The following is a 19,190-nucleotide window of genomic DNA, read 5'->3' on the forward strand; positions in this document are numbered from 1 at the left end:
AGAAACTATTTATACTTATTTGATGTTTCTAAAGTTGCTCACATTGGGATTAATTATGGGAAGTATATTAATGTTCTCCTGAGAAGTAGAAGCAGTATGATATGTGTATAATTAATTAATTAAATGTGGCTCATGCCAAAATCTGAAGGATAGGCTGGTAGGCTACAGACCCAAGGAGGAATTAATATTGCAGCTTGAGTTCATAGGCAATATGGAGACAGAATTCCTTCTTCCTTAGAGGTACCTCAATATCTTCTCTAAAGGCCTCCAACTGATTGACTTGATAAGGATCACCAACATTTTGGAGGGTAATTTGCTTTACTCAAATTCTATGGAGTTAAATGCTAGTCACATCTAAAAAATACCTTCACATAATATCTAATACACGTATAACAAAAAACTGAGTATCCTAGCTTCGTTGACACATACTAATATGAAGCTAAGATAAACCTTGAAAAGGACTGCAGATAATACATAATACTATACCATAATATCAAAGTCTATAATAAATGATCCATAGCAAGTTTTAAAATAGCATTGCTATATGTAAGATAAGGGACCAATTTATTTTACACTTCATGCTCTTTTTTTTTTTTTTTTTACTATTTACTTATTTAAAACATAGTTGATTTACTTTTCTTCAGTTTCTGTTGCACAGCAGAATGACCTAATCACAGACAATTCCCTGTGCTATACATTAGGACCCCATTGCCCATCCATTCCAAATGTAATAGTTTGCATTCAAAAACTCCAAACTGCTCATCCATCCCGCTCCCTCCCCACTGGAATCACAAGTTTGCTCTCCTTGGCTGTGATTTCTGTTTTGTAGATAGGATCATTTGTGCAATATTTATATTCCACAAATAAATATCATAAGGTATTTGTCTTTCTCTTTCTGGCTTACTTCACTTAGTATGAGAATCTCTAGTTGCATCCATGTTGCAGCACTATCTTGTTCTTTTTATGGATGAGTAGTATTCAATCGTGTATATGCACCACATCTTTTTTTTTCCCACTCAGAACATTTTTAATAATGCACATTTAAAAAAATATTTATCTTACAAATTGTTCTGCAACACAATAGCTTGGAAAACAACATTTAGAAAATGAAATCCATGTAAAAAGACAGATAAAACAACTAGAACAGCACTGGTTTTATATGGCTCTGATTTTATACTTTTCTTATTGCATCATCATTGTCAGATATCTGTTCTTTCAGCTGGTTCCACTGTTCAGGATTTAAAGAAATACCTTTTGTTCCTGGTTTCATTTCATGTTCCAGATCCATCTGATATTCTCTAATATCAATTAAGACTTTTTCTTTAAAGTCCCGAACACCGACATACCTCATTTTCCCAATCTGAAACATGTTAGCATCTCTGCTGCTGCTGGTATGCTTGGAGGGTGACAGTGCTCTTGAAGTTTCACTGGTCTTTTGCTTCTTTAAAGTTTTTTTCTGGAGCAACTTGCTATTTCCTCTTTAACTTTCTGTTACCTTCACTCAGAATCGCTGCCAAAAGAGCTTGAAGAAACAAGTTCCTTTGACTTAGGCATTGCCCCTCTCGGGTAGCTGTACTGCCTCTTGCTGGATTGCTTGCTCTTGACTGACTGTACCACATTTTCTTAAGCCATTCGTCTGTCAATGGGCATTTACGTTGTTTCCATATCTTGGCTGTTGTGAATAGCGCTGCAGCGAACATAGGGGTGCATGTATCCTTTCGAATGAATTCTTTGTCAGGACACTTGCCCAGGAATGGGATTGCTGGGTCATATGGTAGTTTTATATTTAGTTTTCTGAGGTACCTCCATACTGTTTTCCAAAGTGGTTGTACCAATTTAAATTACCACCAACAGTGAAGGAGGGTACCCTTTTCTCCACACCCTCTCCAGCATTTGTTATTTGTTGACTTGTTACTGATGCCCATTCTGAGAGGTGTGAGGTGGTATTTCCTTGTAGTTTTGATTTGCATTTCCCTAATAATTAGTGATGTTGAGCATTTTTTCATGTGCCTGTTGGCCATCCATGTGTTTTCTTTAGAGAATTGTACATTAAGGCCTTCTTCCAATTTTTCAATTGGGTTGTTTGTTGTTGTTGTTGAGTTGTATGAGTTGTTTGAATATTTTGGAGATTAGAGCCTTGTCTGTTGAATAATTTGCAAAGATTTTCTCCCAGTTTGTGGGTTATCTTTTCTTTTTTTAATAGTTTCCCTTGCAATGCAAAAGCTTTTGAGTTTAAGTAGGTCCTATGGGTTTATTTTTGTTTTTATTGTCATTATTCTAGGTGGATCAAACAAGATGTTGCCGTGATTTACATTAAAGAGCATTCTGCCTATGTTTTCCTCTAGGGGTTTAATAGTATCTGGCCTTATATTTAGTTCTTTAATACATTTTGAGTTTATTTCTGTGTATGGTGTTAGAGAGTGTTCTAATTTCATTCTTTTATGTGTAGCTTTCCAGTTTTCCCAGCACAATTTATTGAAGAAACTATCTTTTTCCACTGTATGTTCTTGCCTCATTTGTCATAGATTAGTTGGGCATAGGTGCTTGGGTTTATCTTTGGGCTTTATAGTCTGTTCTACTGATATATGTTTTTGTTACAAAGGCCTAATCTCCAAAATATACAAACAACTCATGCAACTCAACAACAAAAAACAACCCAATTGAAAAATGGGCGGAAGACCTAAATAGACAGTTCTCCAAAGAAGACATACAGATGGCCAACAGGCACAAGAAAAAGTGCTCAACACGACTAATTATTAGAAAATGTAAATCAAAGCTACTATGATGTATGACATCACACCTGTCAGAGAGGCCATCCAGCAAATAACAAATGCTGGTAGAGGGTGTGGAGAAAAGGGAACGCTCCTACACTGTTGGTGGGAATATAAATTGGTACAACCACTATGGAAAACAGTATGGAGGTACCTCAGAAAACCAAATATAGAACTACCATATGACCCAGCAATCCCATTCCTGGGCACATATCCAGACAAAACATTAATTCCGCTCTCACCATTACTATTCAACATAGTTTTGGAAGTCCTAGCCATGGCATTCAGAGAAGTAAAAGAAATAAAAGGAATCCAAATTGGAAAGGAAGAAGTAAAACTATCAATATTTGCAGATGACATGATACTATGCCTAGAGAATCCTAAAGACTCTTACCAGAAAACTGTTAGAGATCATTGATGAAAATGGCAAAGTTGTAGGATTCAAAATTAATACACAGAAATCAATGGCATTTCTATACACTAACAATGAAAGATCAGAAAGAGAAATTAGGGAACCATCCCATTTACCATCACATCCAAAAGAATAAAATACCTAGGAATAAACCTACCTAAAGAGACAAAAGACCTGTACTTTGAAAATTATAAGACCCTGATGAAAGAAATCAAAGAAGTCGCAAATACATCGAAAGACATACCATGCTCTTGGACTGGAAGAGTCGATATTATCAAAATGCTATGCTACCCAAGGCAATCTACAGATTCAATGCAATCCCTATCAAATTACCAAGGACATTTTTCACAGAACTCAAACAAAATATTTTAAAGTTTGTTTAGAAGCGCAAAGAACCAGAATAGCCAAAGATATCCTGGGAAAGAAAAATGGAGCTGGAGGAATCAGGCTCCTGGACTTCAGACTATACTACAAAGCAACAGTCATCAAAACCACATGGTACTGGCACAAAGACAGAAATATAGATCAGTGGAACAGGATAGAAAGCCCAGAATTCAACCCACGCACCTACAGCCAACTCATCTATGACAAAGAAGGCAAGAAGATACAATGGAGAAAAGACAGCCTGTTCAATAAGTGGTGCTGGGAAAGCTGGACAGCCACATGGAAAAGAATGAAATGAGAACACTCCCTAACACCATACACAAAAATAAACTCCAAATGGATGAAAGACCTAGATATAAGACCAGACACCACAAAACTCTTAGAGGAAAACATAGGCCAAACACTCTGACATAAACGACAGCAACGTCTTCTCAGATCCACCTCTTAGAGAAATGACAGTAAAAACAAAAATAAACAAGTGGAACTTAATTAAACTTAAAAAGTTTCTGCACAGCAAAGGAAACCCTAAGCAAAATGAAAAGACAACCCACAGAATGGGGGAAAATATTTGCCAATGAATCAACTGACAAGGGATTCATCTCCAAAATTTATAAACACCTTCTGCAGCTCCATACAAAAAAAAACAAACAACCCCATCAAAAAATGGGCAGAAAGTCTAAACAGACAATTCTCCAAAGAAGACATGCAGATGGCCAAAAAACACATGAAAAGATGTTCAACATCACTCATGTTTAGAGAAATGCAAATCAAAACCACTCTGAGGTACCACCTTACACCAGCCAGAATGGCCATCATCAAAATGTCTACAAACAGTAAGTGCCAGAGAGGGTGTGGAGAAAAAGGAACCCTATTACACTGTTGGTGGGGTTGCAAATTGGTGCAACCACTGTGGGAAACAGTATGGAGAGACCTCAGAAAACTAAAAATAGAACTACCATTTGATCCAGCAATCCCACTCCTGGGCATCTGCCCAGAGAAAACCGTGGCTCGAAAAGACACATGTACTCCAATGTTCATGGCAGCACTATTTTCAATAGCCAAGACATGGAAACAACCTAAATGTCCTTCGACAGAGGAGTAGATAAAGAAGATGTGGTAATATACATAATGGAATATTACTCAGCCATTGAAAGGAATGAAATAATGGCATTTGTAGCCACAGGGATGGACCTAGAAATTACCACGCTAAGTGAAGTCAGCCATACAATGAGACACCAATATCAAATGCTTTCACTGACATGTGGAATCTTAAAAAAGGACAGAACGAACTTCTTTGCAGAACAGATACTGTTAGACTTTGAAAAGCTTATGGTTTCCAAAGGAGAGAGTTGGGGAGTGGTTGGATGGAAATCCTATAAAATTGGATTGTGGTGATCATTGTACAACTATAAATGTAATAAACTCCTTGAGTAATAAAAAAAAAGATACATGTACCCCTGTGTTCACTGCAATGCTGTTTACAATAGCCAAGACATGGAAACAATCTAGAAATCCACTGACAGATGAATGGCTTAGGAAGTTGTGGTATATACACAATGGAATGCTATTCAGCCATAAAAAAAAGATAATTCCATTTGTAGAATCATGATGCAACTATAGATTTTAATACTAAGTGAAGTAAGCCAGAAAGAGAAAGAAAAATACGTTATGATATCACTTATATGTGGAATCTAAACTATTGCACAAATGATCCTATCCACCAAACAGAAACCAATTATGGCTAAGGAGAGCAATCTTGTGGTTCCCAGTGGTGGGGGGCGTGGGATTTTGGGGGTTTGGGATGTAAATTGTTACATTTGGAATGGATGGGCAATGGGGGCCTACTGTACAGCACAAGGAATTGTGTGTGATTGGGTCACTTTGCTGTACAACAGAAATTGAAGAAACATTGTAAATCGATTAAACTTTAATTTTTAAAGTCCTTAAAAATATCAAGACAGTTTAGTTAAAAATCCATGCTCTTTTTTCCTTTGGCTGTGCTACTCTAAACATTAAAAAACACTTTTTAACAAAGTAATTTTTATATCACACACAAACATTTGTAAACACATATATTTACATATAGCTAAAAACAAAATACCATCCTGCAACAGCTAGTTTGGGAATGCTCACAAAATATAATCTTATGTTTTCATGTCATCTGATCTTCTTTAACTTTTTGATCAACATTCCTGGGGTAAGATATGGCACTGTTACCTCACAATGTTCTTTGCTTAATTTCAGCAAAGATTGCTTCACTGCAAAAGCATCAGAATATGTAATATCTGGAAGATCCCATGGAAACTAATGTGTCAAACTTGCTTTCTTACAAGTTATTTTGCAACTATGGTGATGTTAAGAGTTGGTATGGACTTCTTGAATGTCAATTTCCCTGTTTTTCCTTCCCAGCAGAATAGTTGTCTTCTATGTCTGAGATGGGATGTTACTCTTGTATGAAACATTTACAAAATGAATAAAAATTGTTTTTGTTTTCCCTCACTATATAATGAAATTTTAGGGCTTTTTCTTGTTTTGCTTTGTTTTCAAATACCTTTTATGGAATTCCCATTGTGGCTCAGAGCAAATGAACCCAAGTAGTATACATGAGGTTGTAGGTTTGATCCCTGGCCTCACTCAGTGGGTCAAGGATCTGGCATTGCCATGAGTTGTGGTGTAAGTTGCAGACATGACTTGTATCCTGCATTGCTGTTGCTTGGAGTAGGCCGGTAGGTGTAACTCCACTTCAACCCCTAGCCTGGGAACTTCCATATACCATGGGTGCAGCCCTAAAAAAAATTAAGCAAAAATAAAATAAAATAAAATAAAATATCTTTTAGGAGTTCCTTGGTGGCTCAGTGGGTTAAGGATCCAACACTGTCACTGTAGTGGTTCTGGTTACTGCTGTGACATGGGTTTGATCCTCACCCAGGAACATCTGCATATTATGGGTGCAGCCAAAAAAAAAAAAGTACCATTTAACTCCAACCATCCCTAGGTACTATCTGGCTGATAGCATGCACTAACGTAGGTTCACTGATATATTTATTGAAGTTTAATGTATTTTCCTTCACCCTTTATTCTGAGGAAATAATATTGATTGCCAAGGATTTATTATAATAGCACCTTATATTTATATAAAAGAATATGGATTTTACTGTTTGTTCACCTATGTTATCACTTGGTTCTTCCAATAACTCTAAGAATTAGAAAAAGGAAAATGTAATATCCCACATTTTACTGTGAGATTTGGAAGGCCATTTTGGCAGATCAAAATCCAAACTCAGTATTTTTTACTACAATTACAAACCTAACTATTCCCAATGACAAATCTGCTGGCCAGTGCAAAACATATATAGTACTGTGAGTCAACACAACAAATATATGAAATCCATTAAGTGAATATATTTCAAAGGATCTATGAAGACTTTCGGAATTTGTTTTGGCATAAGGGATATAAATGTTAGAGTGCTGGTAACATCCATGTTTTCTGTCACTTAATATGCTTTGATACATTCAATATGAACAGCACATACAAGTGCATGATGAGGATAGTACATATAAATTCAGGTGATGGAAATCAATTTGATGTAACCAGGGTCCTATTTGTAACTGGAGTACCATTGTGGCAATGATGGGTTGTGCCCATCAGGAAATGAAGTGTCAGGAAATGAAGCTCAAAAAAATGCTAAAGCCTTATTTTTGTATTCCTTCATGATGCACTAAGTAATTTAGATTTGATTCTATAAGCAAAAGGAGCCATACAAGTTTTCAAATGAGGGAGTGATATCTTTCAGATTCTAGTAATCTAAATCTTATAGATTTATGAAAAAATGGATCTTTTATTTATGAAAATTGTAGTGAAGAGATAAACATTTATTTGAGGGCTACTTTTGTAGTAGAATTGATGGGACTTGGTGAATAACCAAATGTAGAGAGGTTAGAAGAGAGAGGGAATTTGAAGATGACTAAAGTTCTTGGTCCCTAGAAGAAAGAAAATAACATTAACAGAAATATACCAAGATTAGAAACATCATGTAAGGCTATAATTGATTCCTATAAAATTCAACTAACGTTGACCTAACATCACCATTTTGTTATGTGATGCCAGGTATACTTATGTGACAATATCATAGGCAATTAAGCATATTCAAATAACCAAGTTACATTTCTAATTAATTTTACTGTTTGAAATAAGGCATAAGGTTGTATGATAGAAAAAACTAAAAATGCAAAACTTAAACAATGTGATTATCATTCCTATAACTCATTAAATTCTTGCAATTGATGTTAGGTCTGCTTCCTCACTTCACATATTGAAAATTCTATGATTTAAAAAAAATTAATTAGTGGAACATATCACCTATACTTAGTTAATCATGCATTGTTTATCAACCCTATGCATTAGTTTATAAAACAAGAGTGATTTACTCCTGCTTCAAAACAAAAAGTTTTGACAGTAAAGTATAATTAGTTAACTAAAATTATTTTACTAGGTTGAACCATATGAATTTGTCAATGTTTGACTGCTTTGACCTACAAAAATAGCATTCATATAATTCAATCTAATTGTTATCAGTGACCTACATAATTTCTGCTTGTAGTATATGTAATAGGTACTTGGCTTTCTTGTGATACTATATATCTTTAAAATTGAATCATCTTGATTAAACAGCAGATATCTGTTGTACTGCTGATCAGAACACAAGTTCAGATTTCTTTTTTAATTTTAACAATTTTATTTGAATCAATATATCCAAACATTATCTTCTCAAACCACAATCAATATAAAATATGCAAAATTACTGATGATATCATTTAGAGTCTTTTTTGGTACTAAGTCTTTGAAATCTGGTCCTTTGGGTTTTTTTTTTTTTTTTTTTTTTGCTTTTTAGGGCCACACCTGCAGCATATGGATGTTCCCAGGCTAGGAGTCTAATTGGGGCTGCAGCTGCCGTCCACAGCCACAGCAAGAGCAACACCAGATCCTTAACCCACTGAGCGAGGCCAGGGATCGAACTCACATCCTCATTGTTCCTATGTCTAGTCACTTATGATGGAGCATGATAATGTGTGAAAATAGAATGTGCACATGTATATGTAACTGGGTCACCGTGCTGTACAGATATTTATCAGACTTTTCCCATGGCCTATTTATTTTCATTTTGAAGATATTATACAAACCATCAGCAATCATCCAAATCATACAGAACTAAAATGACTAAGAAACTGACAAAAATACTGATTTTAATAGTATAAGGATTTTTCAGTATGAAAACTCAAGACATTTACTTTTATTAAATGTTCAATAATATTTGGTTCTTAACAGAAATGGGAAGGCAACACAGGTACTCAACCTTTTAGACTGAGTTTTATGCTTCGTTTGTGTTTTATGTTTCTTTTGCCAAAACGTGAAGTATATTCTGATGTTATGGAAAAATTCATTAACATTTTTATTTTTATTTTTTATACTATAAAGTAAATGTTAGAAAATAGATTCAAAAAGAAAAGGACACGCATTAGTAAACATTGTTGAATGAATCTTGTAAAAGAAAAAAAGAAGCAGCTTGGGACATAAGAATAACAACAGTACTTAAGAAAAGCAGAGAATGCATTCTTACTGATGGCTATTCTTGCTCTACTTTAAGAAAATTTCAGTTTTAAGGTTTATTATTGACTTAAAAACTCTAATGGAAGAAAAATCACAATAAATGCATATATGTATAAATACATATTATATACTATATATAAATTAAAATATGTTTTATATATTTATTCATATACTATATATTTTATATATTTATATGTATATTTATATATTTTTATGTAATATATATTTTCTATATTTATATAAATATAAAGTAAACATTATATTTATATATATTTAATATATTAAATGCATATATATATATATGAATGCATTCTCATTCCAGAAACATTGAAATGTGAAAAAGAATGTATCTTAGAATCAAAGAAATATGGTATTCTTTATGGCCCAATTGGGAATTTTTCTCACAGGAGTGAGAAACACTGATGTACAACAAGTACACAATAGGAGATGACAAAATGGAGAAACTATAATGAAAGAGATAGGAAATCCTTTATTTGCTTTAATTTATGACACTGGCCTTAGAGACATCCAAAACAGTATTTTTTGCTAGTAATTTTCACTCCACCCACATACATATATTTTCATATTTGATATTGCTATGCTTCACATGCACCTTGAGAAAAAGAAGTTTAGCTTATCATGAAGTGTATAGGGAATAATTTCAAAAAGGGTCATTTAATATGTATGAAGAAATAATTTGATTTTCCAGCCCCCATAAGGATAAAGTCTCTTTACATATGTAGATCACAATATCTCAATGGACCCAAGTTCATGAATTTAGATTTATGCTATAAAAATACTGAGTGGATGGTTAATTTCCTGTTACAGTATAATGCTTATATATATATATATATATATATATTCACACACACACACACACACACACACACACACACACATTTAATACTTTATTTTGTAGAGCTGTTTTAGGTTTAAAGAAGTTTTGAGCAGAAAGTACAAAGTTCTCATATCCCTTGCTCCATATAGAATTTTCCCTATTATTAATATATTTTGCATTAGTGTGGTACATTCGTTAAAATTGAGACAATGTTTTCAGTAGACTTTACTTTTTAAAGGAGTTTTAACTTCATGGCAAAATTGAGCATAGTGTTCCCAGCTACCCCTACCACCACATATACACAGTTTTCCCCAATAACAACATCTCACACCAGAGTAGGATACATTAAGCCCTTGAACAATAAGGGGGTTGGGGCATCAACACACCACACAATAAAAAATCTGACTATAACTTTAGACTCCTAAAAACTTTACTAATAGCCTACTGTTGACCAAAAGGCTTACATAAACAGTCAATTAACACATATTTTGTATGTTATATGTATTGTATACTGTACTCTTCCAATAAAGTAAGCTAGATAAAATAAAATGTTTTTAACAAAATCAAGGAAGAGAAAATATATTTATAATACTGTACTGTTTTTATTGATACCTAAAGTTTACATTGTCTGTTTAAAAGATGAATTACCTGTCAGCACCCATATTAATATTGTCTTATATGATACAAACACTTTAGATATTATATGTATTATTAACACCAGATATAAAAATGAAAAGATGATGTGAAAAATCAATTCATATTTGTTTATAGATGTAATGATTTATGCATTGATAACAAAGAAGCAGCAGTATGCTTTATTGTAACCTAGTGTAATGGATATAATTGCTTCACAATAGCCTAGTCTGTACAATAATAAATTATTCATTATAAAATTTTTATGGCACATGTTATTATGGTTATATTCATAATGCCATAATGGAAATAGTGTTACATTTTTTAAAAAAACAGTTTACCTGGAACAATAGACTGATATGCAGTTTATCCAATCACAAAAAAGAGAGAGGCATACTGTAAGTAATGTAATTTTTTAAAGTGGTGCTATAAGACAATAAGAAAATTAACACACTATTAATTCAATATTAAATATCACTTACCTTATGCCTATGTAAGTATAAATAGGCTGTCCACTTCAGTACAAGTCTTGTGTAGGATGTTCTACATGATGAATACTTGGGTGATAATGCTGACACAAAAAGTCTCATACAGTTTTTGCCATACAATTATTAGATTTTCACATGAAGACTCAAATATACACAACTGATAAATTTATTAACTGTAAAGCACAATGATTATGTACTATTCATTAAGTAGATGCGGATCATCTTTAAGGTCTCCATCCTCATCATCTTCATGTTGAGAAAGAGGTAAAGGAAAGATTGCCTTGCTGTCTCAGGGTGGCAGAGGTGGAAGAGGTGGGAGGACATGGAAGGGAGAAAGGAGAGGCAGGCATATTTGTTGAAATTTTATGGAAATACATTGTAAATTCTTATTTTTTGCTTTTTTATTTCTCCAAAACTATTTCTATATGGTACTGATCCTTCTTCCACTATTTGCTACTAAAGCAGTTCCAGTGACCTTATCATAGAAGGGTCCATGTCATAAAAGAAGTCAAAAGCAATCTTGAATAACTGGAGCCCTTCTGCCAGATAGTCTAACATGAATTTTCTTTCTAGCACTGCTTTTTCTAAGTCTTCTTCCTCATTATCTGGCACTGGTTTGGAAGCATTCATCTCAATCAAGTCATCTTCATTTCAGAGATGCTCTCAATTTCTCCTATATCCATACAAACTGAAATCTTTCACCACCGCAATTTTTTTTTTTCATTTTTCCCATAACCACAATTTCTTTCATGATTTCTTTGATTGGCTCTGTTGTAAATCTTGGCTCTGTTGTGAAGTCATGCACAATATCTGGATACAGTTTTCTCCAGGAGGAATTAATTTTTTCAGAATTGATAATTTTCATGTTTCTTCAGGGCATCTTCAATGGTGTAATCCTTCCTTGATGATGTTCTCTGTTAGAGTTCTCTTCCATAGCATTGAAACTCTTTTCCATAGAACACTGTGTGTAGTGAGTCTGAAAGGTCCTTATGACCCTCTGATCTAAAGGCTGGATTAGATACATTGTGCTTGGGGGCAAGTAGACCATTTAGACACCTTCAGTATTGAACTCAAGGGGTTCTGGGTGGCCAGAGGCATTGTCCAATATCAAAAATTTTAAAAGGCAATTCCTTACTAACAAGACATTTCCTGACTTGAGGGATAAAGCGTGAAAAGACCAATCCAGAAAAAGTGTTCTTGTTGTCCAGGTCTTCTTTATGTATGAACAAAATACTTGCAGCTGGTGTTTATCTTTTCCCTTCAAGGCTTGGAGTTTAGTGGTTTTATATATAAGGGGAATTCTGATCATAAACCAGACTACATTTGCACAAAACAGTAGAGTTAGCCTATCCCTTTATGCCTTAAATCCTGATATTTTCCTCTCTTCCTTGTTAACAAGCATCCTTTGTTGTCACGAGACATGTTTTTCCAATCTTGCTTGATCATCCACCCATAGCCCCTCCTCACGTGAGCTCATCAAAAGAAAAATATAAAAGCGGTGTGGTTTTTTGAGGCAGGGCTCTTGGTTCCAGGGACTTTGAGTCCCCCGGTTCTCATCTTTACTGTCTCTGTGTCTTACTTTGTTAACTTTTTTCCTTAAGTTCCACAGCACCTGTTCTTCAGCCCCATCCTGCTGAGCTGGTCTCGGCAAGTGGCACCCAACATGGGGCAGGCACGAGGAACGAAGGACCGCAACGACAGCGGAATCTTTATTCACTGGGAAGCGCTGTGTAGCCCTGAGAAGAAGGGAGGAATTTTGCATGTCCATGCTAAAGAAATCTTGTGTATACGTTCCCTCTCTCAGGTATTTATGGGGTAACATGGGAAATAAGGTAATTGCAGGAAACCATAGTCCTCACATTTGTTTGTTAGGACAACTCCTTAAAAAGGGGGATGCAAAAACAAGTGAAAGTAAGCTTTTGGAACTTTTTCAGACTATTGAGAAATACTGCGATTGGTTTCTTACATTAGAAACGTTAGATTTCAAGATATGGGAAACGGTAGGAACGGAACTTAGGATATTACATGATGAGGGCATCCCAAGTCCTGTGTCTATTTGGAGTACTTGGAGCTTAATTAAATCAGTTTTAGAACCTCTACAGACCACAGAGGACTTAGAGGACGAAGAAGAAAGGGAGTTTACACCTTTGTTGGAGGAACCTACATATGCAGTCCCTGAGCAAAATTATCATAGAGAATATTTGGCTCCTGAGCCTTCAGCTCCAATTTTTGATTCTGATATTCCTCAATTGCCTCCTATTAGGAGTGAGGTGATGAGGAGGACTTGTCAAGCCTCTACTTCTAGGGTTGCAAAGAAAATGACTGTTATCCCTGAACACCATCTATCATCCATTCAACAAGGGATATTACAGGCTTGAAGGGAAGGCGATTCAGATACCATACATTTAGCCTTTCCAGTAATTGTCAGGGGGACAGAGGCTTTTTCTTCCCAATAATGTCACAAAATCTTTGTCTCCATACATGGACCTGATGGCACAACTTATTCTAAAAGGTTGTACTCCTTGTGTACAAATGTCCGGAAAAGATTTGAATCATGTAATTGTTAGCTTAACTGTTAAGGAAATCCAAAATTGTTTTCAAAACCATATAGGTTGGCAAATTGCCTTTGCAGATTATGTGGGATCAATAGATAATCATTATCCAAAAAACCCTATTTTACAGTTTATAAAGCGAATTCAATGGATTCTTCCAAAAAAGGTGAAGGATTCACCCATCATTGAAGCCCCCGTGATCTTTACTGATGGAACTAGTAAAGGGAAGGCCAGATATATGGCTAATCAATCTAAAATTATAGAAATTCCTGGCCTTTCTGCCCAACAGGCTGAACTAACTGCTGTAATCCATGCCTTGAGGGACTATCCTGAGCCTATAAATAGTAGCATGAGTATGTAGTTCATGCTGCCAAAATGATTGAAACTGCTACCATTAAACAAAATTTACCTATGTTGTTATTTGACTTGTTTACAGAATTACAAACTGTTGTAAGGGAAAGAAGATGTCCACTTTATATTACTCATATCAGAGCACATACTAATTTACCTGGGCCTCTAGTTGCAGGAAATAAAGAAATTGACTGCTTAGTAACACCTGTGTTACAAGAAGCTCAACATTTTCATGATTTAACACATGTAAATGTTTGGATTCTTAAAAAGATTTGGAATAACAATGGGCTAAAGCTAGGATGATTGTCCATCAATATCCTGCATATCAAATTACTAACAATCCTTCTCAATCTGTGCCTGGAGTTAACCCTAGGGGACTTGTCCCAAATGCTCTCTGGCAAATGGATGTTATTATTCAACTTTTGGAAAATTGTCATTTATTCATGTATGTGACACTTGCTCTAAATTTATTTGGGCTACTGCTCAATCTGGTGAATCTGCTAAACATGTTATTCATCATTTACTTGCTTGTTTTGCAGTTATGGGCCTGCCACAAGCAATTAAAATTTATAATGGTCCAGCTTATATCAGTTCTCAACTTAAAACATTCCTGGATACATGGCATATTGTTCACTCCACTGGTCTCCCTTACAACCCCCAAGGACAGGCTATTGTGGAATGAGCCAATTTATATGTAAAACAGGCTCTTCAAAAACAAACAAACAAAAAAACAAAAAACAGGCTCTTCAAAATCAAAAACACAGAAATAGTTAAGTCACAACAAACACTTTTTTAAATAAAACCTTATTCACTTTAATTTTTTTAAATTTGGCCTCTGATGAAAAAACGGCTGCAGAGAGACATTTTAATACAGAACAAAATAAGATTAACTTTCCTCAGGCTTAGCAGCCCTTGATTTGGTGGTAGGATCCATTAACAAACTTCTGGTCCCCGGAAAACTTATTACGTGGTGTAGGGGATATGCTTGTGTTTCACCAGGTCATGGATTATAACCTGTTTGGATTCCATCAAGAAGAATCAAACCATATGAGCCAGCCTGTGAAGTATCCCTCGACTCCAGACCCCAGAGGGAGGATGATAAGGGCTCATCTTCCCACTTGGGGTCAGATCAAACATCTAACCCAAGGAGCTGAAAATCTACAGAAGAGAGAAGGAAAGCCTCTCACTCCAAATAATTACAGGCTGGAGTTTTGCTTACCATCAGGTGAAACCAGTTAATATGGGGATGCCTGACAGGACTTTATGTACCTTCAAGAGAATGAAAAATCAAATTCATTGGAATATATGCAGGGCAATGGAGGGAGTCCTACTGCTTAATGGTTCCAATGGAACTATTTGGGATTGGTCTCCTAAGAGGAAGCTGATTCATCTCTGTATGGGCTATCAACCTCTGTGTTCTGTTAATGAATTACCCTCTTGGACAGTCTCCAGCCAATCAGGCCAACAACAACAATAAAATAACTAAAGCCAAAGCCCCATAAGTTGGAAAGATTCAGGCCTTATGCGTCCCTATCCTGAATTTGATAATAGCAAGCTTCAAATTTACTTGTGAAAAAATTCCTCTTGACTTTAAAAATATTTAAATCTGGGATGGAAATTATACTTATGAAGAGTCAAAAAAGGAATTAATTAATCTTTCATATTGTGTTACTCCCTATGAGTACAATTCTAGTGTAACATCATGGGAACAAATTAAGAGACATTTGTGATGTCACTGTCTTTCAGGGTCTCACACAGTCCTTTGAGTTAGCCTGGAAGGACATCGTGTTATTACTAAAACAGACATTGGCTTGAGGAAAAAAAATATATACATAAAGTCTTCGAAACTGCTCAAATCAAAGCTGGGGAAGATGAAGGGAATGATGCTATAAATGACAGAGGCAAATTAGAAGAGATAAAACAAAATTCCCCACAGGGTGTCAGATGGTTTCTATGAGTGATCCCAGTTGGTCTGTTGATGAGGGAGATAACCACAATTGGCATAGAAATCATTTTGTTACTTATATAGTAGAGGGATTAAAAACCTCACAAGTAAGGCCCATTAAAAACTATTGGAGGTTTTCTAGGGGAACAAGAGAGTCCATCAACTTTCTTAGAAAGACTAAGAAAGGCATTGAGAAAACATATACCAAGGAACCCAGAAACAATGGAGGGCCAAATAATTCTTAATAAATTCATAGCTCAGTTGGTGCTGGATATATGGAGTAAAGCTCCAAAAATTGGCTTTTGGCCATGATCAGGACCTGGAGCACCTCCTCAGAGTAGCAACTCAAGTATGTTATAATCAGGGCCTGGAAGAATGAAAGGAGAATGAGAGACAGAGAAAAGGCTGAGGCTCTAGTTATAGTGCTACAGGGAGTCAACCTGGGAGTTTCCAAGGTGAGAGGACTAGGGCAGAGACCTATGCCTGGAGCCTATTTCCTCTGTGGAAAAGAGGGATCCTTTAAATGGGAATGCCCCAAGACTCAGCTGTGCCCCATATGTTGAGATCACTGGAAGAGGGACTGCCCCTGAAGATGAAGGTCTCTGTGGTGGACCCCTCAGGCCCAGGATCAAGACTGATGGGACATTTCCACAATGGCTTCTGTCCTTATCACCACTCAGGAGACCTGAGTGACTCTAAATGTAGGAAGACAGCCTATTAACTTCCTCCTGAATACTGGATCCACTTTTCAGTCCTCCTCTCCAATCCTGGGCCCCTCCCTCATGAATCTGCCACATTCATGTTCCTGGCAAGCTGGCTACAAAATTTTTACACAACATTTGAATTGTGACTGGGAATCCATTTTCTTTTCTCAATGCCTTTCTGATTGTTCCAGAGTCCAACTTCTCTTTTAGAAAGAGATATTTTGTAAGAGGTTAAAGCCTCAATTCACATGGCAATGGAGGACTTCCTGTATGGCTCACAACATAACTACTCGGCAATCCCTCACATTTTATTTTAGTGCAGTATGTTAACTATGAGCAAAATAATAGTGTATGTCAGTCAAATGTAAAGCTTCTCCTATTAGTATTAAAACCTGGTGATTAATGCAGAAGCTCATGGAAAGTATCAGGTTAATCAGAACAATATATCATTTCCTTTCAGTCCACAATCTGTTACTTCATAGACCATGGTTAATAGAATGCCCCCAAAAATAAAAAAGCAAATAAAATAAAAAGGGGGGTATATGCCAATGGAGCCTAGTCAAGGTTTATGCCTGCCTTTGATGGATTAGATTTAAAAAGTGTCTTTTTTTTCAGCATTTCCTTGACTAGGCCTTGCTATTATAAAATCTAAATGTTGTATTCCTGATTGTTCACAGAATGTGTCTCATTCCCTGCTAGATCTTCATCAGTAGATTCATGAGCTGTCCTATCCAGCTCTAGCTTTTGGAGCTGCCCTGTGGAACCAGCTGACCTCCTCCTCCTCCTGGTGAAAATAATTTCTTTCACCATATTCATTGTGATCTTGATCCTTTTATTCAGACCCTGTATAATTAATTGTATTTCTTGCTTCATTACATCTTGATTAAGAGCTATAAATGTTCAAATGTTGATAGAAGGGGTATCCAAAGCAATGTATCAAGGCTCACTTGACCATCCCATGAGTGGAGACCTAACTGCTTTCCCTAACAATGCCCCTTTTCAGCAGGAAGAAGAGCAGTCATCGCCCCTTTTCCCACAGTTAGACTCTCCAACTCAGGGATGGGGATTGAGAATACGGGCTTTGATACATTCTTTGATGTGGCTATTGATTAACATTTGTAAATTAAGGGTCACATAGAACCCCAACTGCTATAAAGTTTACAGTTATTACCCCATGGAACCATCCTCTGCTACCACATCATAGTCAAGAAGTCTGCATTCGCATCTGACATGGACACCTGGGAGGCTGTACAGCACCTCAGAAATCCCCTCATGGTCAAGTTCCACAGACTCCCTTCACCATCGTCAAAGAGGATTGAGCCCTGCTCTGGCCACCCTTGGAAACTGGTCAATCTAAGCACAGCTGAAGCCCAAGGAGTTCCACGTGAGACTTAACTTGGATTCATGTTCTGTATGTAGATGCATGAAGCGAGTGATTTAAGAAGTAATGAAGAAAAGAAGTTGCAAGATCTATTTTTGTCCTCCTGCAAAAACAAAAAGGGGGAGATGTCACGAGACATGTTTTTCCAATCTTGCTTGATCATCCACCCATAGCCCCTCCTTATGTGATCTCATCAAAAGAATAATATAAAAGCGGTGTGGTTTCTTGAGGCAGGGCTCTTGGTTCCAGAGACCTTGGGTCCCCTGGTTCCCACCTTTCCTGTCTCTGTGTCTTACTTTATGTTAACTTTTTTCTTTAAGTTCCACAGCACCCATTCTTCAGCCCCATCCTGCTGAGCTAGTCTCAGCACTTTGTGGCATTTTTTCCCAAAAGAGTCTGCATTAAAAAACACTTTACCGAGTTCCTGTCGTGGTGCAGTGGTTAATGAATCTGACTAAAAACCATAAGGTTGTGGGTTCGATCCCTGCCCTTGCTCAGTGGGTTAATAATCTGGCATTGCCGTGAGCTGTGGTGTAGGTTGCAGACGTGGCTCAGATCCCGCGTTGCTGTGGCTCTGGTGTAGGCTGGCAGCTACAGCTCCGATTTGACCCCTAGCCTGGGAACCTCCATATGCCACAGGAGCGGCCCAAGAAATGGCAAAAAGGCAAAAAAAAAAAACCACTTTGCTATACAACAGAAATTAAAGAAACGTTGTAAATTAACTATAACTTAATAAGAAATAATTTTAAAAACATGTTCAAGCAGATATCCTTTCTCCTAAATGATTTTCATAATGACATCTGGGAAATCATCTGCTGACTTGGTTGTTAGAAACTGCTTCTTTGTTAACTTGACATTAAAAAGTTGAATCTATTTCTAAAATCATCAAACCATCCTTGGCTGGCATTAAATTCTCAACTTTATTCACCTTCCTTTTTCTTTAAGTTGTCATACAATGACTTCACTTTTTCTCAAATCATATCACAGTCTCTAGGTATGTCTTTCTTACAACAATCCTGTGTGCACATGAAACCTGCATTTTTCAATATGAAAATTGCCAAAAGTGCAAGGTTTTTGTCCCTGCTGGTGTAGTTGCAGTTATGGCTTCACAAATTTACTTTTC

General features: G+C 36.2%; 1 pseudogene; it reads right to left on the reverse strand.

Annotated features, from left to right (window-relative positions):
* Window positions 1-1,171: 1,171 nt before the first annotated feature.
* On the reverse strand, window positions 1,172-1,554 carry LOC125118930 (activated RNA polymerase II transcriptional coactivator p15-like; annotated as a pseudogene).
* Window positions 1,555-19,190: the final 17,636 nt, after the last annotated feature.

The sequence above is a fragment of the Phacochoerus africanus genome, chromosome X (assembly GCF_016906955.1).
Source record: "Phacochoerus africanus isolate WHEZ1 chromosome X, ROS_Pafr_v1, whole genome shotgun sequence".
In the NCBI taxonomy this organism is placed as follows: Eukaryota; Metazoa; Chordata; class Mammalia; order Artiodactyla; family Suidae; genus Phacochoerus; species Phacochoerus africanus.